Here is a 24,700-nt window from a genome sequence, read left to right on the forward strand (position 1 = left end):
GATATGCATGGTGCATTCGAAGATCTACAGATATGTACTTAGGAGATTTCTCGATAAGTATATTCAAGAGGTGCTTTGTACTGCTTGAGCGGTCGATAGAGAAGCAATTGTGCTCGAACGGTTATATGACAGGTGGCAAGAGGAGAAGGAAATGAAGCTAAGGCGTGGGAAGCATCCAGAGAGAAGTAATGGAAAATGGCTATGGAAACTGTCAGAACATGGGAAGAATCCAAATTGGGTGGATCATAGCTATAAATGGAAGAAGAATGTAATAAAGGAAATGGTTTCATACCAACCCAACCGAATCTACCCTCTAAATTATCCTTTCAATTATCTTGTCGATTTACATTCCGTAGCATAATCTTTTACTTCCACTACAAGAAAAACGGGCAAAGGCTACAACCAAAAACCGTAGCAAAAGCCCTTTTGTTACGGATATGATCCGTAGCACGTCTGCCGCTATTGGTGGGGTAGCTAAAGGTCTAGCTATGAACTATATCCATAGCAATAGATACCAATTGCTACGAATATTGTCCGTAGCAATAGACACCAATCGCTACGGATATAGTCCGTAGCAATAGATGCCAATCGCTACGGATTATATTGGTAGTAATAGATACCAATCGCTACGGATTATATCCGTAGCAATAGATCCCAATCGCTACAAATTATATCCATAGCAATACCTTTAGCTACCCCACCAATAGCGACGGACGTACTACGGATCGTATCCTTAGCAAAAGGGATTTTATTCATAGCAATATATACCAATAACACTAATAATATCCGTAACAATAGATACCAATAGCTACGGACAAAAGTCGTAGCTATAGCTACAGATTATATTTGTAGTTATTTTTTAAAAAATTGTAATAATACGACCTGTTTCCATTGCAAGAACCTGCTGTGATTGATAACTCATCTAAGCTTAATGCTGATAGAAATAGAACATAAAATGCAATTAGAAAAAAATGAAACGATGTGTTTATTATAAATAGCAATCAAATCATACAATGCATCCTACATTCACATTTCTAAATAAACAATACTTCACTTTGCTCAACATATCATAAGAATTACAACTAAGGCGTGCCCTCATGTGCAAGAAACAAATACACTCCAACACAGTAAACACCCTCCATATGCATTCAATAATGCCCACATTTTTACAGAATTTTCTTCCTTCAAACGGTCAATTTTAGCAAATGCAGAAGATAGAGCTTCTTCTTTCCTTGAAACTGCAGATGTAACTTTTGTAGACTTCGACACAAGATCACTTTCAAGTTCTAAAACCCTTCCCTTGAGAAAATAAATTTCATCCTCCACTGACTTCTTTAGTTTGTCAGCCTCTATAAAATAGCATTTGTAGACACAATTAAACAAGCATGCCTTTGTACACATCTTAAAAGGACGAAAGACAAAAAAAAAAAATACTTATATATAAAGAAATAAAAAATGTACCTACAAATCTTCTAAACTATGGCAAAATCCAACATGAGTAATGTGTTCAAACTTAGGATAGACTTTTAAACTCAAAACCTAGGTTTAGGTTAAGGTTATAGGTTTAGGTTTAGGATTTAGGTTTAGGTTAAGGTTCTAGGTTTAGGTTATAGGTTTAGGTTAGTGTTCACTCCCCAAGTATAGGGTTGTGATGTAGTAATAAACTCGGTAAGACCGAGGTCGAATCCACAGGGACTGAAACTTGTACGTTTCCTGAAACTAGGTAGAAATAGAACTAGCCTAAGATGCAATCAAAATCAAATGTAAATTGATGAATAATGGTGAGAGATTAATGTAAAACTTAAGGAATTTAGAGGAAGGAAACTAGGGATTCAGAGGATCCACTTGTAGAGATCAAGGAGATCTTATGCCTGCATCAAGAATTATGGAATTTAAACTGAACTTCCTTTGATATAGTTGTCAAGAAGTGAAATGTATATGAATTAGAATGGATTCCATCACCAAACCATGCCCCGGAAACAAAGTTAACAACAGAATTAAACTAATCACCAACCAATCAACATGTTATGAAGGTTAGGAAGGGTACCATCATCCTACCATGCCCAGGAGACGATGGTGAACAACAGGGCTTCCTAACGTCATAATATCAAAAGGAAAAAAGAAAATATTCGAAGCCATTGCAGACCCATTGTAATTTTAGTCATAACAGACCATTAAAGACTAAAAATAGTCCTTTCATAATCATCAAAGAACAAATTCAGTTCATGCATTCACATTAAAAGCATAGAGTAGTCTCCCATCTCGCTACAAGCTTCACCTCTTAGCCCTAGCTAAGAGGTTTAGCCACACATGGATGGGCTTGATTCAAAATCAATAATAGAAGAAGGAGAAAGGAAAAAGGAAAAAACCAGGTCCAGGTCCAGCCCAAGCCTCCAGCAGCCCCTCCTTCTAATGCTTCCTCCACGCTACCTGTCTTCTCTGTTTCTCTTTCTCTCTCCCTGACGTCCAGCCAAAAGCAACTGCTTTTGCTCCCGTTTTCAGCCTCCACGTTCCACCTTCCAAAGAGTCTCCACGCTCCCTGGTTCGTCTCTTCTCTCTCCTTCATATAGGCTGATACCGCCGGCTGACTGTTCTCACGCCCAAGAGGACATGCCGTGTTGGAGTCGAATCCAAACTCTTTACGCAGCCACGAGATTTGTGTAAATCTTCTTACGCAACCAAGAAGGCGTGCAGAAAATCGCCCACTTTCCTTGCTGATCAGCAAGCAATCCTCCCTATCTTGGTCAGATTTTCTGTCCCTATAAAATGGACGGTCTGGATTAGCCATCCGATCACCGTTGAGATCGCGTAACGGCCTGCAAAAACCGGGCAGCGTCCGGCGCTAAAACAGGGCCTGCGAAAGGCTCTCGCTGTGACGTTGGTGGGGCTCAATACTGACAGCGATGGAGAAATCCACGCCGTCCATCGGTTTTCTCCCGAAATTTCGGTCAGGAAAGAATGGTTTTTTCCGTCCGTTGGTGCGGCCCACGTGATCAATCTTAAGCCGTTCAACCTGCGTTGAAATGGTTGAGACGCCATTGTCGCTAGTATTTTGAAATTCTTCCACCTAGGCCTTGGTAATATGGACCATGGGAATATGATGAATGGTCTAGATTTGTCATCTGGAGAGCGAGTGGGGCCCACTACTGAAAAACGGACAGACGTTGTCCGTCCGCTGTTACTGCAGGAGAAGAAGACGGGTCAGCCCTGTTTTGACTGGGCTGACCGTCCGGCGCGGCGCGGCTAGTGTGTGTGCCGTGCACATGCACTGTATGATGTGGGTCCCAGGTGATGTATTCGAGAAATCCACTCCGTCCACCCACTTCCTCCTTTAAATTAAGACGTTGAGTCCAGGACTGAAGCGTATCCAAAGATCAGGTGGGCCCCATATCACTATTTTATAGGCTGATCTGTCCATTGGGACACTTCCAGAGCGATCCAATGGATAAAATTTTACGTGTACGGTTCATTTATGGTCCTCAGGCCACGTATAGAGTTTCGAACTGATCAGATGGTGGGAACCCTATGATCTTGCATTCTGAACACTTTTCAGGCCACTTGAGCTTCAATTCCTCAATTTTCTTGGATCCTTGGCATGCAAATCTGTCGATCTTGGTCTCCTAGGGTCCGTCGCTTGCCTTGGTGACTTCAGACTGTTAAATCTATGCTTTTAGTACCCTTTCCCAGTCCAGGCTCGTGAATACTTTCTGCATCACAAACATGATTAAATCAAGCCGATAACAGTACTATGTTTGTAAATCCAGGCAAAAACTGGGGTCTAATATGCAATATTTGACCCTCAACACAACCCCCAACCAGCATCTTGCTAGTCCCGAGCAAGGTATGCGAAAAATAAATTAAGACTTACAGGACAATTTCTACAAACTCAAGAGATTTATGAAAAACAATTCAGATATTCGAATTCTAAGATTCATGAATGTTGGCATTACTTTCTCCTGGAATCAAGCTCACGGTAACCTTCATAATCAAGCTCAGATATTAATCCATTAATTAGAACGATTCAAAATATTGAGTTCCATGAGTGTATAGTGTAATCTCAGCTTAACATTATTAAGATTCACTTCTCTATTTCAGGTAATCATTGGTAACCACAAGAGAATTCATGATAACCAACACCTAAACCACAGCTTGATTCATTCTTCCAGCTTTTAATGATTTGCACACTATGTCAACATTTTTTTTAAAGTACAGCCAAGGAGGAGAATCGAATCTACACCTATAGGGAGCAAACCTATGGTAAAGACCGGTCGCCAAAAAGTTTATGAATGTCAACATTGGGGAATCAAACCTTCACCTGTAGGGAGCAAACCTATGGTGAAAACCATTCGCCCAATCTTTTCAATTTCTCAGGTTGGTTCCTTTCAAGCTTAGTGATCACCAAATTAATCCTTCAATATCGAATGAAACCTTAATGTGTAAGCGAGATGTGACATGTAAAATTATGATTCAATCAATATTTAAAACTTCTAATCATGGATTAATAGTTCAAACTCTTAATCCAAGAGTCATAAATTACCAACATCATGTATTTTGTAATTCCAAGTGTCCTAGATGGCCATCAAAATCACTTTGAATTCATACGAAATTTCAGAAAAATTTAAAATTTTCACAATTTTCGCTCAAGACCAAGAAAATACAGATTAGGAAACCTAATCTCCCACCCCCAACCTAAAATCTACATTGTCTTAAATATAAAAGAAATAAGCATGCAATGCACATGGGACAACGAAAATATAAGAGGAGTGATGGAAAGATAGTACCTGGATGAAAGAATCAAGAGGCTTTCCAAAGATATCGCAGCATGGGCGTCGGTCAGCACGAGAGAGAAGGCAACACAAAAATAACAAAAATAAAATCCTACATATACCACTTTCGTAGGTGCTCTCGATTGCATTTAGCTTATGCATCAAGCCTTTAAACCCCTAGGTTGCCCCTAGTGGACGAGTTGTAGTCTCGTGAGGGTTTGCAGCAATGTTACCCACAAACTTTGAACTGGCTAATGATAGAAATGAAAGGAAGAGCTGGGTTGCCTCCCAGGAGCGCTAAGTTTACCGCCTTCAGCCAGACAAATAAAGCAACTCCCCTAGTCCTATGAAAGCGATAAACCTACCTATACCTCCATCAGACTAGGAGATCAATCCTGGTAAACAGGAGCAGTCAGGGGCATGGACATGTCCTTTGAATCAAATTTCTCGACAAATGGTTTCAATTGATGGCCATTGACTTTAAACTCCTTGCCATTGTCGGGATCTCTTATCTCAACGGCCCCATGAGGAAAAATAGTAACAACAAGGTAAGGGCCGGTCCAACGAGATCGAAGCTTACGCGGAAAGAGATGTAATCGAGAATTGTACAAAAGGACCTTTTGACCAGGCGTGAATGATTTTCGCAAAATGTGTTAGTCATGAAATGCTTTCATCTTGTCCTTGTAAATTCTCGAATTATCATATGCGTCATTCCGGATTTCCTCAAGTTCATTCAATTGAAGTTTACGTAGCGAGCCAGCGTTGTCCAGATTGAAATTAAGATTTTTGATCGCCCAGTACGCTTTATGTTCCAGCTCCACAGGCAAGTGACAAGATTTCCCATAGACAAGTCTAAAGGGGGACATTCCAATAGGGGTTTTAAAGGCAGTACGGTATGCCCATAAGGCATCGGTCAATCGGATTGACCAATCCTTACGGTCAGGGTTAACCGTTTTCTCTAAAATGTGTTTAATTTTCCTATTAGAAATCTCAGCTTGCCCACTTGTCTATGGGTGATATGGGGTGCTCACCTTATGAGAGATACCGTATTTCTTCATTAAGCTCTCGAATGATCTATTACAAAAGTGTGAGCCCCCATCACTAATGATGGCTTGAGGCATTCCGAATCGAGAAAGGATGTTTTCTTTTAGGAACTTAATGACCGTGCAATGGTCATTAGTTCGACACAGAATCGCTTCAACCCATTTAGTGACATAGTCCACGGCGAGCAAAATATACAGATTTCCAAATGATTGGGGGAATGGTCCCATGAAATCGATGCCCCAGCAATCAAATGCTTCAATGATAAGGATGGGATTCAAAGGCATCATATTTCGACGGGACAATGCTCCCAATTTCTGACAACACTCACAAGCTTTACAAAACTCATGAGTGTCCCTAAACATAGTGGGCCAGTAAAAGCCATATTGCAGAATCTTGGCCGTGGTCTTTTTAGCAGAAAAGTGACCACCACAGGCCTGTGAGTGACAGAAGGAGATGACGCTCTGATGCTCATCGTCTGGTACACATCTCCTTAGGATTTGGTCTGGGCAATATTTAAATAAATAAGGATCATCCCAGAAAAAGTTGCGCACCTCGGTGAAGAATTTCTTCTTATCTTGCGCAGTCCACTGTGTCGGTATGACACCTGTAGCAAGATAATTAGCAATATCAGCGAACCAAGGTGAATGGGAAACTCGGAACAGTTGTTCATCAGGGAACATGTCGTTGATATGGGTCATCTCAAGGGAATCAGAGGTATTAAGGCGAGAAAGGTGATCGGCCACTATGTTCTCTACTCCTTTTTTATCTTTAATTTTCAAATCAAATTCTTGGAGTAGAAGGATCCATCGTATCAAACGGAGCTTAGAATCATTCTTAGAAAGAAGATACTTAAGTGTTGCATGATCTGTGTAGATAAATGATCTTGGATCCGATCAAGTAGGACCTAAATTTGTCCAAGGCGAACACTACAGCTAAGAGTTCCTTTTCCATAGTCGAGTAGTTCACCTGGGCAGAATTTAAAGTTCTACTTGCGTAATGAATGACGTAGGGCCTCTTATCTTTTCTCTAGCCTAGGACCGCCCCAAGAGCATAATCAGAAGCGTCGCACATAAGCTCAAAAGGAAGGCTCCAGTCGGGTGGCTGCATGATAGGTGTAGTGGTTAACGTGCCCTTAAGCTTGGTGAAAGCTTCCTGGCATTGCTCAGTCCACTCGTACGGAGCATCCTTTTGAAGAAGAGTACATAAAGGATGAGAGAGGAGACTAAAGTCTTTTATGAATCGCCTGTAAAATCCTGTGTGTCCTAAGAAGGATCGCACGTCTCTGATGTTCTTGGGTGGAGGTAGGTTAGAGATAAGATCAATTTTTGCCTTATTTACCTCGATTCCCTTGGACGAGATGATGTGCCCAATGACAATTCCCTTCTGAACCATGAAATGACACTTCTCCCAATTAAGTACTAAGTTCTTTTCTTCACATCTTTTCAGCACACATTTAAGACCTTCCAAGCACTTGCTGAAAGATGGACCATAAACAGAGAAATCATCCATGAAGACCTCTAGATATTGCCCCACCATATCAGAAAAGATACTAAGCATACATCGCTGAAAGGTGGCAGGGGCAATACATAGTCCGAATGGCATCCTTCGATAGGCAAAGGTACCGTAGGGGCATGTAAATGTGGTCTTTTCCTGGTCTTCAGGGGATATCTCTATCTGGTTGTAGCCCGAATACCCGTCAAGGAAACTGTAATAGGAATGACCAGCTAACCTTTCCAGGATCTGATCAATGAATGGTAAAGGAAAGTGGTCTTTCCTCGTGACGGTATTCAACTTCCTGTAGTCAATGCACATTCTCCAACCAGTAGTGACTCTAGTTGGCATGAGTTCATTATTAGCATTGGCTACGATGGTGATTCCGGACTTCTTAGGGACCACTTGAGTTGGACTCACCCATTGACTATTAGATATAGGGTATATGATACCCACATCCAATAATTTAAGAACCTCGGCCTTAACCACTTCCTTCATGTTTGGATTTAGTCTACGTTATGGTTGCCGAGCGGTTTTTACATTATCCTCAAGATATATGCGGTGAGTACAAATCGAGGGATCGATTTCCTTGATGTCCGCTATCATCCATCCCAGGGCTCCTTTATGCTCGATGAGAGTAGAGATGAGCATACTCTTCTGTTCTTTCTCCAGGTGGGCAGAGATCACCATCGGGTATGTCTCATCTTGACCTAAATAGGCATATTTCAAATCAGAGGGTAAAGTTTTTAGGTCAAGCTTCGGCGGCTTGAGGTTAGACGGTAGAGGCGCTACATCGGTTTGTGGCAATTCTTCAAATTGTGGCCTCCACCGGTTAACTTCAAGTACCGGTGGAGTATCAAGCAAGGTGCACATCTCCCTAATCATGTCATCATCAAAATCATGAGAGTGGGCCAGGCACGTCTCTAGATGGTCGGAGGATAAGGTTAGAGGTGTCGTATCTTCCACGAAAGAGTCAATCATGTCAATGTCGTGAAAATTGTCATCATCCTCTAAGTTTCTGCCGTCATTGAAAAATATGTTTGACTCTAATGTCATATTTCCAAAAGACATAGTCATGACACCATTCCTGCAATTGATAATTGCATTTGAAGTGGCAAGGAATGGGCGGCCAAGAATGACGGGGATCTGAGTGCTTATGTTATTGATAAAATCTACAGGGTAGTAAAATCTATCAACTTGGACCAACACATCCTCAATTATCCCTCTTGGTACATGAACAAAGCGATCAGCAAGTTGTAGTGTGGTTAGGGTGGGTTTTAATTCACCCAAACCTAACTGTTTGTATACCGAGTAAGGAATCAGATTGACGCTCGCTCCTAAGTCAAGAAGTGCGTGATCAATTCGATGGTTCCCGATTACACATGATATGGTTGGGCTACCGGTATCTTTGAATTTCTGTGGCACGTCTTGCTTTAGGATGGCACTCACTTTCTCAGTCAAGAAAATTTTCTTTTGAATACTTTGCCGTCTTTTGGTCGTGCATAAGTCTTTCAGGAATTTGGCATATGAAGGTATCTGTTTCACGACATCTAATAGAGGAATGTTGACTTCCACTTGTTTCAACACCTCTAGGATATCCTGAGAGTTAGAAAGAGGTTTTGGTGAAACCAACCGTTGGGGGAATGGAACAACTGGCTTCTCTAGAAGTTCCGGTTCTAATTTTTGTGGGGCATCACTAGCTCCATCATTGTTGCCCTCTTCTGGTTCTTGAGGCTTTTCGGGCCTAACCGGAAGAGTTTTATCAATGATCTTTCCACTCCTAAGAGTGGTGATGGATTTAGCGTGCCCCATCTGATTTGAAGAGCTGGGATCATTAATCTCGTACTGCGGTTTAGGATTGGGGAGAGGTTGTGCAGGAAGCATCCCCTTTTCTATAACCGTCATCCGAGAATCTATCTTTTGCATAAAATCTATAATTCCCCGCATTGCCTGAGCTAGTTCTTGTATGGAATTTTGAACCGGTTCCTCTTGAGGTTTCACTTGATTTGGATTTTGATTGAAGAAACCTGGAGGAGTAGCCGTTTGTCCATTCCTCCAACTAAAGTTTGGATGATTTTTCTAACCAGGATTGTATGTATTTGAGTTAGGTCCAGTAAAAGGTCTTTGATAGTTGTTTACGGCATTAGCTTGTTCATTCAACACTCCTCGAAAGGCGGGTATTGTAGGACAATTTTTAGTTGTATGAATGTTGCAATCACAGATGCCGTAAACAATTTCATTCACCTTATCCTTCTTTCCTTCCATGGCCTCAACTTTCCTTGTGAGCGTAGTCACTTTACACTTAAGATCATCATCTTCTTTCAAGAGATATAATCCACCTTTCTCCTTTAATTGATTCGGCCTAGACGTGGTGTTCGACTTTGGATAATAGTCCCATGATTTTATTTTTTCAGCAAGACTATCGAGGTAATCCCATACCTCGTCAACATCTTTATTAATGAACTCTCCATTACACATTGTCTCGACCATTTGGCGCATGGAAGATGTCAGTCCATCATAGAAAAAATTTGTAATGCGCCATGTTTCAAATCCGTGTTGTGGGCATGAACTGACCAAATCTTTGAACCTTTCCCAACATTGGAAGAATGTTTCATCTTCCTTTTAGGCAAAGTTCATGATTGCTTTTCTGAGGGTAATCGTTTTATGATGTGGGAAGAATTTTTTTATGAATTCCCTCTGCATGTCGTTTCATGTGCCAATGGATCTAGGACGCCGTGAATGTAACCACGTCTTAGCTTTCTCTTTTAAGGAAAAAGGAAAGAGTTTCAGCCTAATTGTATCCTCAGATACATTAGGAAAACATAATGTAGCTATAATCTCATCGAACTCTTTTAAATGTAAATATGGACTCTCTGATTCAAGTCCATGGAATTTGGGAAGGAGTTGGATAACTCCTGGCTTGATGTCCATTTGTCTTGTGTTTTCAGGGAAAATCATGCATGAGGGCGTACTCACTCCCGTCAGTTGTAGATAATCTCGTAAAGTACGAGGCGGGGGTGCCTGTTGCACCTCATTCTCATCTTGGGTATCCTCCACCCTGAGTGGAAGTAGAGGAGGTTGGTCTTCAGCCATAACTTCAATTAACTCAGGGGATTTCGAATGGTGTCTAGTCCTGCGATGGATAGTCAACCCCTCAACCAATCCTCCTTCAGTCAAGAGACATCGAGTGTTGTCACGGGCCCACTTGGGCATGAAACACTCACAGCCCTCAATCAAATTTAAAGCCTAATCCTAAGAAAGGAAAAGAATATCTAAAAAGAAAGAGAGAGGGAGTTGGAAAGAAATTACCAAATTGAAGCCCCTAAGTTAAGGACCTGCAAAAGAAAACAAACAAGTTAGTTCTTGAAGAGAATGTCTAGAATAATAATAAAAAAATCTTTAAAAAGGAAGATAGAAGTAAACTAGTTTCTAAAAGAAGGAAAGTCTAACTAGAAAATAAATTACTAAGAGATATGAAAAATAGAAAGTGGAGAGAAAGAACTTACCGAATTAGCAATTTCTTTCTTAAAGGCCTACACAATAGGAAAGTTAGTTTCTAAACAAAAATTCTATGAGTAGAAAGTTAGGAAAAAAATTAGATTCTAAAAGAGTTTAGAATTAGAAAGTTACTAGAAAGCAAAAATAGAAGGTTAATCTCTAAAAAGGGAAATAACTAACCTAGTTTCTAAAAACAAAAGAGGAAAGTTTTTAAAAATAAACTATTTCCTACAAATAGAGAAATACTAGAGTTAGAAAATTTCTAAGATTTAAACCCTAATTCTAAAAACAGAAAAAGTAGAGAAATTACGAAGGAAATACCAATTTAGAAACTCATGTCAGAGTCCTACAAAATCAAGAAAACAGGTTAGTTCCTAAAAAATAAAAAACCTTTAACCTAAAGTTAGTAAAAATCATAATCCTAACCTAATTCTAAAACTAATTAATTTCAAAAAAACGTAACCGTCAGTCCCCGGCAACGGCGCCAAAAACTTGTTCACTCCCCGAGTATAGGGTTGTGATGTAGTAATAAACTCGGTAAGACCGAGGTCGAATCCACAGGGACTGAAACTTGTACGTTTCCTGAAACTAGGTAGAAATAGAACTAGCCTAAGATGCAATCAAAATCAAATGTAAATTGATGAATAATGGTGAGAGATTAATGTAAAACTTAAGGAATTCAGAGGAAGGAAACTAGGGATTTAGAGGATCCACTTGTAGAGATCAGGGAGATCTTATGCCTGCATCAAGAATTATGGAATTTAAACTGAACTTCCTTTGATTAGTTGTCAAGAAGTGAAAGGTATATGAATTAGAATGGATTCCATCATCAAACCATGCCCCAGAAACAAAGTTAACAACAGAATTAAACTAATCACCAACCAATCAACATGCTATGAAGGTTAGGAAGGGTACCATCATCCTACCATGCCCAGGAGACGATGGTGAACAACAGGGCTTCCTGACGTCATAACATCAAAAGGAAAAAAGGAAATATTCGAAGCCATTGCAGACCCATTGTAATTTCAGTCATAACAGACCATTAAAGACTAAAAACAGTCCTTTCATAATCATCAAAGAACAAATTCAGTTCATGCATTCACATTAAAAGCATAAAGTAGTCTCCCATCTCGCTACAGGCTTCACCTCTTAGCCCTAGCTAAGAGGTTTAGCCACACATGAATGGGCTTGATTCAAAATCAACAACAGAAGAAGGAGAAAGGAAAAAGGAAAAAACCAGGTCCAGGTCCAGCCCAAGCCTCCAGTAACCCCTCCTTCTAATGCTTCCTCCACGCTACCTGTCTTCTCTGTTTCTCTTTCTCTCTCCCTGACGTCCAGCCAAAAGCAACTGCTTTTGCTCCCATTTTCAGCCTCCACGTTCCTCCTTCCAAAGAGTCTCCACGCTCCTTGGTTCATCTCTTCTCTCTCCTTCATATAGGTTGATACCGCCGGCTGACTGTTCTCACGCCCAAGAGGACATGCCGTGTTGGAGTCGGATCCAAACTCTTTACGCAGCCACGAGATTTGTGTAAATCTTCTTACGCAACCAAGAAGGCGTGCAGAAAATCACCCACTTTCCTTGCTGATTAGCGAGCAATCCTCCCTATCTTGGTCAGATTTTCTATCCCTATAAAATGGACGGTCTGGATTACCCATCTGATCGCCGTTGAGATTGCGTAACGGCCCGCAAAAACCGAGCAGCGTCCGGCGCTAAAACAGGGCCTGCGAAAGGCTCTCGCTGTGACGTTGGTGGGGCTCAATACTGACAGCAATGGAGAATCCACGCCGTCCATCGGTTTTCTCCCAAAATTTCGGTCGGAAAAGAATGGTTTTTTCCGTCCGTTGGTGCGGCCCACATGATCAATCTTAAGCCGTTCAACCTGCGTTGAAATGGTTGAGACACCATTGTCACTGGTATTTTGAAACTCTTCCACCTAGGCCTTGGTAATATGGACCATGGGAATATGATGAATGGTCTAGATTTGTCATCTGGAGAGCGAGTGGGGCCCACTACTGAAAAACGGACAGATGTTGTCCATCCGCTGTTGGTGCGGGAGAAGAAGACGGGTCAGCCCTGTTTTGCCTGGGCTGACCGTCCGGCGCGGCGCGGCTGGTGTGTGTGCCGTGCACATGCACTGTATGATGTGGGTCCCAGGTGATGTATTCGAGAAATCCACTCCGTCCATCCACTTCCTCCTTTAAATTAAGACGTTGAGTCCAGGACTGAAGTGTATCCAAAGATCAGGTGGGCCCCATATCACTATTTTATAGGCTGATCTGTCCATTGGGACACTTCCAGAGTGATCCAATGGATGAAATTTTACGTGTACGGTTCATTTATGGTCCTCAGGCCACGTATGGAGTTTCGAACTGATCAGATGGTGGGAACCCTATGATCTTGCATTCTGGACACTTTTCAAGCCACTTGAGCTTCAATTCCTCGATTTTCTTGGATCCTTGGCGTGCAAATCTATCGATCTTGGTCTCCTAGGGTCCGTTGCTTGCCTTAGTGACTTCAGACTGTTAAATCCATGCTTTTAGTACCCTTTTCCAGTCCAGGCTCGTGAATACTTTCTGCATCACAAACATGATTAAATCAGGCCGATAACAGTACTATGTTTGTAAATCCAGGCAAAAACTGGGGTCTGATATGCAATATTTGACCCTCAACAGTTAAGTTTAGGTTATAGGTTATAGGTTATAGGTTATAGCTTTAGGGAATTGAGAATAGGTTAAGGTTTAGGTTTAGGAAATCGGGTTCGGGTTCTGGATCGGGTTTAGGTTTAGGTTAGGGAGTAGAGATTAAGATTAGGTGTAGGTTTAGATTTAGGTTAGGGAGATTAGGTGTAGGTTTAGGTATAGGGATTTGAGAATACATTTAGGTTTTAGGTTTAGGTTTAGGTTTTGAGGTTATAGGTTTAGGTTATAGGTTTAGGTTTAGGTTTTAGGTTTAGGTTTAGGTTAAGGTTAGGTTATAGGTTATAAGTTTAGGTTATAGGTCATAGGTTAAGGTTTAGATTATAGGTTTTGGTTTAGGTTTAGGTTAAGGTTTAGATTTAGGTTATAGGTTATAGGTTAAAGCTTTAGGGAATTAAGAATAGATTAAGGTTTAGGTTTAAGAAATCGGGTTCGGGTTTGAGATCGAGTTTAGTTTGGGTTTTCAAGTTTTAGTTTAGGTTAAGGAGTTGAGATTAGGATTAGGTGTAGGTTTAGGTTTAAGGATTTGAGAATACATTTACGTTTTAGGTTTAGGTTTAGGTTTTAGGTTTAGGTTTAGGTTATAGGTTTAGGTTAGGTTTAGGTGTAGGTTATAGGTTATAGCTTTAGGGAATTGAGAATAGGTTAAGGTTTAGGTTTAGAAAATCAGGTTTGGGTTCAAGATCGGGTTTAGGTTTGGATTTTCAAGTTTAGGTTTAGGTTAGGGAGTTGAGATTAGGATTAGGTGTAGGTTTAGGTTTAGGAATTTGAGAATACATTTAGGTTTTAGGTTTAGGTTTAGGTTTTAACTTTTAGGTTTAGGTTTTAGGTTTAGGTTAAGGTTAGGTTATCGGTTATAAGTTTAGGTTATAGGTTATAGGTTATAGGTTATAGGTTAAGGTTTAGGTTATAGGTTTTGGTTTAGGTTAAGGTTTAGGTTTAGGTTTAGGTTTAGGTTTAGGTTAAGGTTAAGGTTTAGGTTTAGGTTTAGGTTAGGTTTAGGTTATAGGTTTAGCTTAGGTTTAGGTTTAGGTTATAGTTTTAGGGAATTGAGAATCGGTTAAGGTTTAGGTTTAGGAAATCGGATTCGAGTTCAGGATTGGGTTTAGGTTTGGGTTTTCAAGTTTAGGTTTAGGTTAAGTAGTTGAGATTAGGGTTAGGTGTAGGTTTAGGTTTAAGGATTTGAAAATACATTTAGGTTTTAGGTTTAGGTTTAGGTTTAGGTTTTAGGTTTAGGTTAAGGTTATAGGTTTAGGTTAGGTTTAGGTGTAGGTTATAGGTTATAGGTTATAGGTTATAGCTTTAGGGAATTGAGAATCGGTTAAGGTTTAGGTTTAGAAAATCAGGTTCGGGTTCGGGATCAGGTTTAGGTTTAGGTTTTCAAGTTTAGGTTTAAGTTTAGGTTAGGGAGTTGAGATTAGGATTAGGTGTAGGTTTAGGTTTAGGGATTCGAGAATACATTTAGGTTTTAGGTTTAGGTTTAGGTTTTAGGTTATAGGTTAAGGTTATAGGTTTTGGTTTTGGTTTAGGTTTAGGTTTTAGGTTTAGGTTAAGGTTATAGGTTTAGGTTAGGTTTAGGTTTAGGTTATAGGTTATAGGTTATAGGTTATAGGTTATAGGTTTAGGGAATTGAGAATAGGTTAAGGTTTAGGTTTAGGAAATCAGGTTCAGGCTCAGGATCGGGTTTAGGTTTGGGTTTTCAAGTTTAGGTTTAGGTTAGGGGGTTGAGATTAGGATTAGGTGTAGGTTTAGGTTTAGGGATTTGAGAATACATTTAGGTAATAAGTTTAGGTTTAGGTTTTAGGTTATAGATTTAGGTTTAGGTTTTAGGTTTAGGTTAAGGTTAGGTTATCGGTTATAAGTTTAGGTTATAGGTTAGAGGTTATAGGTTAAGGTTTAGGTTATAGGTTTTGGTTTAGGTTTAGGTTTAGGTTTAGGTTAGGTTATAGGTTTAGGTTAGGTTTAGGTTTAGTTTATAGGTTATAGGTTATGGTTTTAGGGAATTGAGAATAGGTTAAGGTTTTGATTTAGGAAATCTGGTTCGGGTTCGTCTTTAGGACTTTTTTCCTATCAGGTTGCTCATGTAAAAAAGCACCCCTAGTAGGACCTCTCTTTCTAGATGAAGAAGAAGAAGCTGGCACAACAACATAAAAAGAATAACAGTTATATATACACATCGTTGATTACCGCCAATATATAAGAAAATTAAAATTTACATATCTAATTAAGGAGAACTATCATATTACCTTTGGTCTTACTTGCATCTGTAGTCTCGGTCAAGTGCACACCCAATGCCTTTGGTGGTGAATCCATGTGCCTATTTAAATTAAAATAAATAAATTAAAATAAAAACACTAATGATTAATACAATAATTTGGATAACAGATAGAGTACAAACAATTCACTACATTATCCATACCTTGATTGGATTTCCTCTAATAAATATCATATTGTTACATGCTTAGAAAATATAAACAATTCAAGAGATTCTCCTTGGTCGCTTTCTTTTCTTTGTTTTCTCGACTACAACACTAATGTCTTCAGGTTCATTGAATATCAACCCATCAACAATTGTCAATGAGGTGAGATTAGGTCCTGCATCGGCATCAGTTATATCCTTAAATCGTTCCGATAGATGGCATGTCTCTTCTTCAATAAAAATCTTTTTTGGAACCTCCAATACCACATGTCATTCAGGATTTTTTGGATCTCCGGAGTAGAAAACTTGCGTGGCATGCTCCACAAGAATGAACGGCTCGTCACCCAATTGGTCTGAACCGTAAAGACTGGACAAATTTACTAATCTCAGATTTGCTTCGACATTAAAAGAAACACCAAGATGCGTCACCTTCACCCAATCACACTTAAACAAGACGGGCTTGTACCCTGTTCTGTACTCCAATTCGATAATTCTACGAAGGACTCCGTAGTAAGGTTGATTTTCATCCACTGTATTCATATCCTTAGCACTAGATCGGAAGGTGGTCATACCCTCTGTCATAACCCCACTGTTTTGGTTCGTTTTATTCTCCTCATAGTCCTTAGTGACATAGAGAAAACCATTAATACAATACTTATTGTATTGAGTACAAAAAGCTAAAGGTCCTCTCACTATATCTTTAAATTCTTTATTGTCAGATTCGCTAAACTCTGGTTACCTCTTAAACCAAGGTATGAATTCATCTTCACTAGGCACCCTGTTGTTCCTCCTGTAACATCGCTACAAGAAATCTTTGTGCTTCCTGCGCGTTATTTGATACCATTGTTATATTGAAATCGCATAAAGTAAAGAAGATATATACAAATGAGCTAATTATGCATACCCTTCCCACACATCATAGCTGGGATGACTCTTCAGTACCCATGTAAGAGCCTGTTTGTATTCGATACCCGCTAGGATAACACTTTGACCTGAACCTATTGGACCAACATTGTCATCATTGTTATCGTCATCAGTGACATCTTGCAACTTTTGTAGTCCTGAAATGACTCCATCAAACCGTTTTTCCAATTTTTCCAAGAGACTTGTTTTTTGTTTTCCTCTATATTGGTTGCAATATATAATTGTCTCCTCTTAGATATATTGTTCTGCAATGCAACCCTCAGGTCGCGTTTTGTTACGGACATAGGCCTTGAATGTCTTCATGAACCTGACAAAGATAATGATATATTACAAATACATACAACCGTAGATGTTAAGCCAGATTATTCTTACTAAATTTATAGCATACCTTTCGAATGGATACATCCATCGATAGTATACAGGACCACATATGTAAGCCTCATAAGCCAAGTGGATCGACGATGCATCATCACGACAAATATAGATAGAGGGCATATAATTTCAAGCTGACATAACGTCCTAGCCATACCCCTCTCAAGAGTGAGGAGCGTTTGAACGTCTACTGTTGTCGAGCACAAGGCATTAAAGAAAGTGCAAAAGCTTGTAATTATAGAATGAATGACCTTCCTAACCCTGAATGCATGCTGGATGAGAACTGGGAGCAAATGTTGCATCAACACATGGTAAGAATGAGAGTTCATTCCCTTTAAATCCACGCAATCTCCCTTTATGATGGTCTTTCAATTCACACTAAAACCGATTGGAACACACATGTCATGCAAAGTCTAGATGAAAAGTTTTTTCTCTTCTTTTCTTAAACAAAAAGGACCTTGTTTCTAAATCATCTTGCCATTGCTCTTTTTTAACCATAGACGCTTCTTAATTCCCAACCATTTCAGGTCCCTGCGTATATTAGCATCATCCTTGGTCTTGCCAGGTGTGTTCAACAATAAGGCGATAAAGATTTCACATATATTTTTCTCGACATGCATAACATCAAGGTTGTGACACACCAAAATATCTTTTCAATACTCCAGATCAAATAATATAGACCGTTTAAAGAACCACAGTGATTCAATATCACCCGTTAGCTCTTGTCGGCCTCCATTAATACCCATCATATTCCTCTTCTCAGTCTTCCCCCATTGCATATGCAGGTTCGCAGTCTGTCTTTCGACCTCAATCCCGTCCAGACGAATGGGTTGACATCGTATCTCCACCTTCTTATTAAATGTGCCAGCACTTGTGTCCTTCCTTGCCTGGTCTGACATTGGCAACCATCGTCTGTGACCCTTATAAACATGTTTCTTTCCATATTGGAGTCGCAAGGAATCTGTGTTGGGACCACATACAGGACAACTATACTTACCCTTGGTCCTACAACTAGAAACATTACCATATGCTGGAAAGTCCACTACCAAAAAAATGAGCAAAGGCTGCGGTCTATAGAGGTCTATGGCTATGGATTTAATCTGTAGCTAAGTAGCTACGGATTTAATCCGTAGCTAAAGCGTACTTAATCTGTAGCTAAAGCATACCTCCCCATAGGACCTTATTAGAGACTGACTATGCTTAAGGGGCTTCATGAGGCCCATTGTAATATATTTGTTTTATCTAATCGGTCCATCAATTTTGAAATATTATTTCAGTGCATGGGACAAAAAATTAGAAAGATCAAAAGTCTAAGTGGACCACACAATGAGAAAGAATAAAAAATAAATTTATATCGTTAATATGTGGTGTGGTCCACCTAAATATTAGATCTGAATCATATGTTGAATAAACCATAAAAAGGAGCCGTTAAAATGAATCGACGGAGTGGATAGATAAAATACACAACGGTGGGCCCCACAATTCGAAACAAAATCCAGACGGTGATGTCCGTCACCCCTAAAATAATCCCGAACCGCACTCCTCACCCGCGCGCACCCAAATTCCCAAAACCAAAACCCCCGCTCTCTCTCTCTCTCTCTCTCTCTCTCTCGCACTGACCCTCTCCCTTTCCCTCTCCCTCTCGCGATCTCTCGCACTCCCTCATCCACTCTCTGTCACTCAGTCGCATTTCCCTCTCTCTGTTTCTCAATCTCTCTGTCTCTCTCGCTAGGGTTTCCCCTTTCGCCGCAAACTCAACATTGATCTGCTAGGGTTTTCAAAACTCCTTTCATCCAACCCTCGTCACTGCCCCGGCTCATCCACCAAAGCCTTCGTCGGCAGCCACCGCCCCTGTTCATGTTTGCTTGATCCTCCTAGGAGTCCCAGGTGGTTAGAAGTTCCAGGCATTTAACAATCATCTGATTGCAATTTCTTCTTCGCTTAGGTACGTGATGATGAATCTATTTTTGTATTGAATTTCTATGCAAGGATGAAGATCGATTGAGAGGGGCTCTCAAGATTATTATTATTATTTTTTTTTGTATTGATTTTCTTCTTTGCTTCTGATTTTTTGTTGCTTCAAGATGAAGATCGATTGAGAGGGGCTCTCAAGTTTGCAAATGCATGTGGGGCATTGACTGTGATGGAGAGGGGAGCTATTCCTGCATTACTGACTAGAAAGGTCGTGCTTGATGCCTTGCTTCAGCTTGCTGCATATAGCACTCAGTTGCTAGACAGGTGGTGCTTGATAACTTGCTTCAGCTTGCTGCATAGATCTAAAGACATAGTCTCCCTTCACAAGGTAGTAGTTGAAACGTTCCTAATGTTTAATGACGCAAGCCAATGCAATTTGGGGATTGCAAGCATGCAAAATGCAGGCCATCTCAGTTGTTGATAAATTCCCCATTTAAGCTTTATTTTGGGATTTTTAGATTTTGGTAGGATCCTATAGATTGATGTAGCAATAAGAATAAGATCGCTTGATGCTTCATATCGTGCTGTCAATTGTCAATTGTCATTTGATCCTAGATATGATCCTTGTCAGCCATCCATTGCATGTAGTCATGAGTAAGAATGTGGATCATCATAGTAGTTAGTAGTAGTGATGAGTCAACATATGTGAGCCACCATTTAAGATGTTGGAACTTGGAATATAGCCAGATGTGGGCATGAATTTGTATTTGCTGGAGATGAGATTGGATAAGCTATTTTTTAGGCATGAATTTTATTTGAATAATGTTGTATGTTGAAGTGTTATTGTTGTAAAAGGATTATGAATGATAACAATCTTTTCCAAAGGTGTTGTTTCAAAAAAAAAAAAAAATATTTGCAAGGAAAAAATGTTGACTGATTGAGGATATGATATTGAATTGTGGTAGGTGACTAAAGGCACCCGTTCTGACCTGATCCACTATTGTAAATGTTGTGTGTATTATTCATTGATATGGAACTAGTCCACAAAAGAGAATATCTTTGTATAGTTGTATTAGTTATATACATATCTCCAAGATACCATTTGTCGCTTCTAGTAATTCTACTAACCTGCTCTATGATGAGTCTAATGCTAGGATCAACTGCGGGATGTGGGTGTACTTGGTTACTGTTGAAGCTTGCTTTAGCACTTGGATGGTCTCAAATTCATTGCAATGCATTTGCTTGTCTCAAATAAAAGGCCTTTTCTCCTAACAACTTGTTATGGGTATATCTTTTCTTATATCTTTGCATTATTTTATTTCTCTGAATCCTAATTTCTGAACTGGGTTATTTTTATTTTAAAGACCTCTCAGAGACAGGCAACGAAGAGACAGAACTTAGCTGTTATGAGAGAGATGATTCATCATGGATCTCTTGGTTCTGTGGCTTGAGACGAAATGAGCTCCTTTGTGAAGTTCATGAGGATTATATACAAGATGACTTCAATTTATGTGGACTGCAAGGACAGGTTCCCTATTATGATTATGCCTTAGATATGATCTTGGATGATGACTCTTTCAGTGGATGATTTTAGTCACTAAATCTTAGTACTAATGTGTGTACAATTGCCATTGATGGCCACAGGTATCAGGATATTGCATCTAGGCTCATAGATCTCTCCATTATCACTTGCACGCAACTTGCAGATAAGCTCTGGAATTAGAACTAATAGACTGTATTTGCATTTTGCAACTTTCAGGTATTGAATCTGTTTATAATTTCTATCCATTCATTTATATATCTATATATATATATATATATATATATATATATATATATATATATATATATATATATATATATCTTTCATACAAAACTTCACTCTTTGACTTCTTAGTAGCTACTAGCTACCATTCAAAAAAAAAAAAAAACCTTAGAATCTGACTTCATAGTACACTAAAAGCAGTTGCACTGATCTGAATTTATTTTGCTTGTTCAGTTGTATGTGCCAAGATAAAGTTCAAAATGTGAATATACAACTCATTTCTAAGGTTTCAATGGTTGATCTTTTTATAAACATTTGCTGCACGGGCATGTCAAATTGTGCTTTGAAAATACGGCTGATTCAAGTTTAGGTCATTGAGTTTTGCTTGATTGATTTATGCATCAAGGCTACTAAGAAGTCAGTTCTCAGTCACTATTTGTGTCTAGTGCTGCAGACTCAAGAGGTAACAGTGAAGCTGGAAAAGAAGCTAAAGGATTTGCATTTCTCAGACAAACACGTCATCATTCCAAACCATCTTCATGTCCCTGAAGCTGAGAGAACTGGATTGAGTTTCGGAAGCTTTGATGCTAGTTTTGGGCTTAATGCAATCTTCACAAATGGCCCAAATACTGACAAGAGCTCTACACCTTTGTCTGAGTCATCTTAGGTGATCGAAGAGTCAGCTAAGGAGCCTTCTTCAAGGTCTGAAACTTTTTCCCGCCTGTTATCACTTTTCCTATCATGTGTAGAGTAGTTTCGAGCTCTTTTGGCTCATCGTATTACAAGGGATGTTTGTTCATCTTACATGGACTGAAATTCACAAAATACATGGATAGTGTCAGCTGTAATGAATAGTGTCAGCTTTTTCTTCTATTTTCTTTTGAGCGTGGATGGTTGGAATACATGTAGAATCTTTAAATCTACACATGCATGCCTTAGTTCAATTTTTTGCATCTCATTTTCATTTTTTGTTAACTTTCTATTTTCAAGTAATTTTTGGAATTAATGGTGTCAATTCATAAAATTCAGCAAAATTAGTTTTCTTTTCTTCTTCTTTTGAGTGTGGATGGTTGGAATACATGTAGAATCATTAAATGTACAAATGCATGCCTTTGATCAGATTTTTGCATCTCATTTTCTATTGTTTTTATATTTTATTTTCAGCTAATTTTTCAAATGAATGGTGTTAGTTCATAAAATTCAGCCAAAAAAAAAGAGAAGATTTTTCTTTTCTTTTCTTTTCTTTTGAGTGTGGATGGTTGGAGTACACATAGAATCATTAGATCTACACATGCATGCCTTAGCTCAGATATTCACATCTCATGTTCTATTTATTTATAATTGTTTATTTTCAGATAATCTCTGTAATGAAATGTGTCACTTCATAAAATTAGCAATTTTTTTTTCTTTTCTTTTGAATGTGGATGGTTGGAATATATGTAAAATCTTTAGTTTTACAAATGCATGCCTTAAATAAGATTTTCACATCTCGTTTTCTATTTATTTATAGTGATTGGGACTGTGCACCGGTTGTCACTACATTGGTGAGCAATGAGCCAAAAATGACAGAGATTGGACTGCTCTAGTCCACGTTTTGATTGAGAACTTGATTTCCATGCAAGAAAAGGTCAATGACAACTGCTGTATCTTCTGGCGATGGCTCTGTTCTAGCTATATTGCTGCAGAGGATATTGTCACTTTATGGGACCTAGACACAAATGTTCTTGTAGCTGTAATTGGAGAGACTCTTACAGTGATTGTCTGAATATCATTATCGAATTGTGTTGTGTGTGCAAAGAAGACATTTGCTAGCTGTAATTGGAGAGACCCTACAACTTTGCATGTCTTACACTTGTGTATGTTTATTCCTTCTCTTTCACCTCTATATGTTGGTTCTTTCTTTCTTATTCTAGATCGTTGCTGAAAAATTACTGATGGTTATCATACACATTAATTTGACGTGAAAGCTTACCAGAAGAGATGTGGCCTTGGTGCAAAGAAAGAGTGCCACAGAAAAAGTTCATTTGTTTTTTTTAGTGTTTTTTTATGCAGAATTCTCTATTTTCATTGATGATTTCATTGCTTTTCTTTGGAAATTGGTTTGAGATCTGTTTGATAGTATTTTGATATTTGATAAGTTGAATTCTTAAAGAAGCGATGACCAAGAAAAGGAGGCGGTTGATTGATAAACAGCCCATTGGCAGTAGTGCAGGTGATTCGAGTGGGAGCCATGATCTTGAAACACAACTCAAGCTTTATGGTACGGGTTTCAAAGAACTCAAGTGGGTTTTTCTTTTCTTTTCCTTTTTTTTTTCCACTTTTCTTTCTAGAAGACTTTGAAATGGCATTCGGAGTACTCCTGCAGGTGGCTCCCTGAACCAGGCCTTACTTAGACCTGCTAGGCATCATCAGGTACAATGCCCTTGTTCAGCTGGTCCCTCACATTTTCTTCCTTACTGTTCTCAGGATTAATCATGTAACAATGCTTTGTATAATGATTGGGAAGTTATTGCATTGTGACTTTGTTTCTGGTTGAGATAGTTTATGTTATTTTTTGTGCATGTTGATATCATTGAGTTGGTAATAATACCATAGTGTATCCTGCAAGACCTTCATGAATTGTCTTGCAAATGTTGCTCATATGTTATTGTAATGTTAATGTGCATGTAGAGTCACAGACAGCATATCTCCATTTATTTACTGCAATAGTTTGTAAATCCCTCATAGTAATGCCATAAAAAGTAAAAAAGAAAAAGTAAAAAAATCCTTACCGCCACACCTAAATTGTAACTTAGTTGAGCACTCTTTTCAGTTTGACTTGTGGCTTGATTTTTACTTGCTTATGTTGCAAAAGTTGAATCCATTGAAGTAGGGAATGTGCTCTAGTTACACTTCATATAGGGGTGTTGTTGTGTGTAAAGTAGGTATATGATTCCATTCCATGAAATTTGGTGGCATGTTTTATTTATTGTTGGATTTGATTGTGATCAAGCAATCTCTTTCAGATTATTTTAATGTTCATAGGGTGAAATAGCTTTCCATCATTTGAAAAAGAATGCAAAAGGTTCCGAAGTCATTCATGGAAGTACATGTAAAACTATTAGCATTATGAGGATTAAATTGATTGCTGGGAAGGTGTGTGCTTTCTATGTGGAATCTCAGAATAGATGATCTTCAATTTTTCATTTTTCCAATTCACAGTGTCAATTGATTTCTTTGCATTCTTTGCAATTGCCAATGTATAATTTTACATCACAAGTGTTGAATGAACATCTGGCTATGGGGAAGGTGGATGAGTTGCATCCTGACTTGACAGTAGACACTCTTGGAATCTTGCATCCTGCAAACAAATTAATTCATCAACTTCCAATGGTAAAACTTCAACCTGCTGCCACTTCCCTTCAACCACCCACTTATTTTGCACAAGTTGTGACAATGTGTTTGTTACAGGTCAGTGCATACTCATCCTTTGTAAGGATGGTGGGAGTTGGAATTGGTTTGGAGCAACAAAGAAGGAAAATGGACCCCACGACTAATGAACCATAGTTCACAAAGTGCACTAGAGATTTCATTGGCACAGTTGATTACATATTTTACACAAGTAAATTTCCTCGTTGCAAGATGACTTTGCCTGAACTTTCTTTCCCTTTCTCTTGCCTTTAATATTTGTATTATGTCATTTGTTATTTATATATATGGTTCAGATATTGATAAAAACTTCTACTAGTTGGAGCTTTGTGATCCAACACATATGGTGAGCCCTGAAAGTTCAGCAAAGCCAGCAAGTTTACTGTGAATGACGTTCACAAT

The 24,700-nt window shown here is 39.1% G+C and overlaps 1 non-coding gene across 1 annotated transcript; it reads left to right on the top strand.

Annotated features, from left to right (window-relative positions):
- The first annotated feature begins 9,849 nt into the window (after positions 1 to 9,849).
- On the top strand, positions 9,850 to 9,956 carry LOC131226363 (small nucleolar RNA R71). The gene has a single exon (XR_009161753.1). It is a non-coding gene; the product is annotated as a small nucleolar RNA R71 (small nucleolar RNA).
- The last annotated feature ends 14,744 nt before the right edge of the window (positions 9,957 to 24,700 follow it).

The sequence above is a fragment of the Magnolia sinica genome, chromosome 14 (assembly GCF_029962835.1).
Source record: "Magnolia sinica isolate HGM2019 chromosome 14, MsV1, whole genome shotgun sequence".
NCBI lineage: Eukaryota > Viridiplantae > Streptophyta > Magnoliopsida > Magnoliales > Magnoliaceae > Magnolia > Magnolia sinica.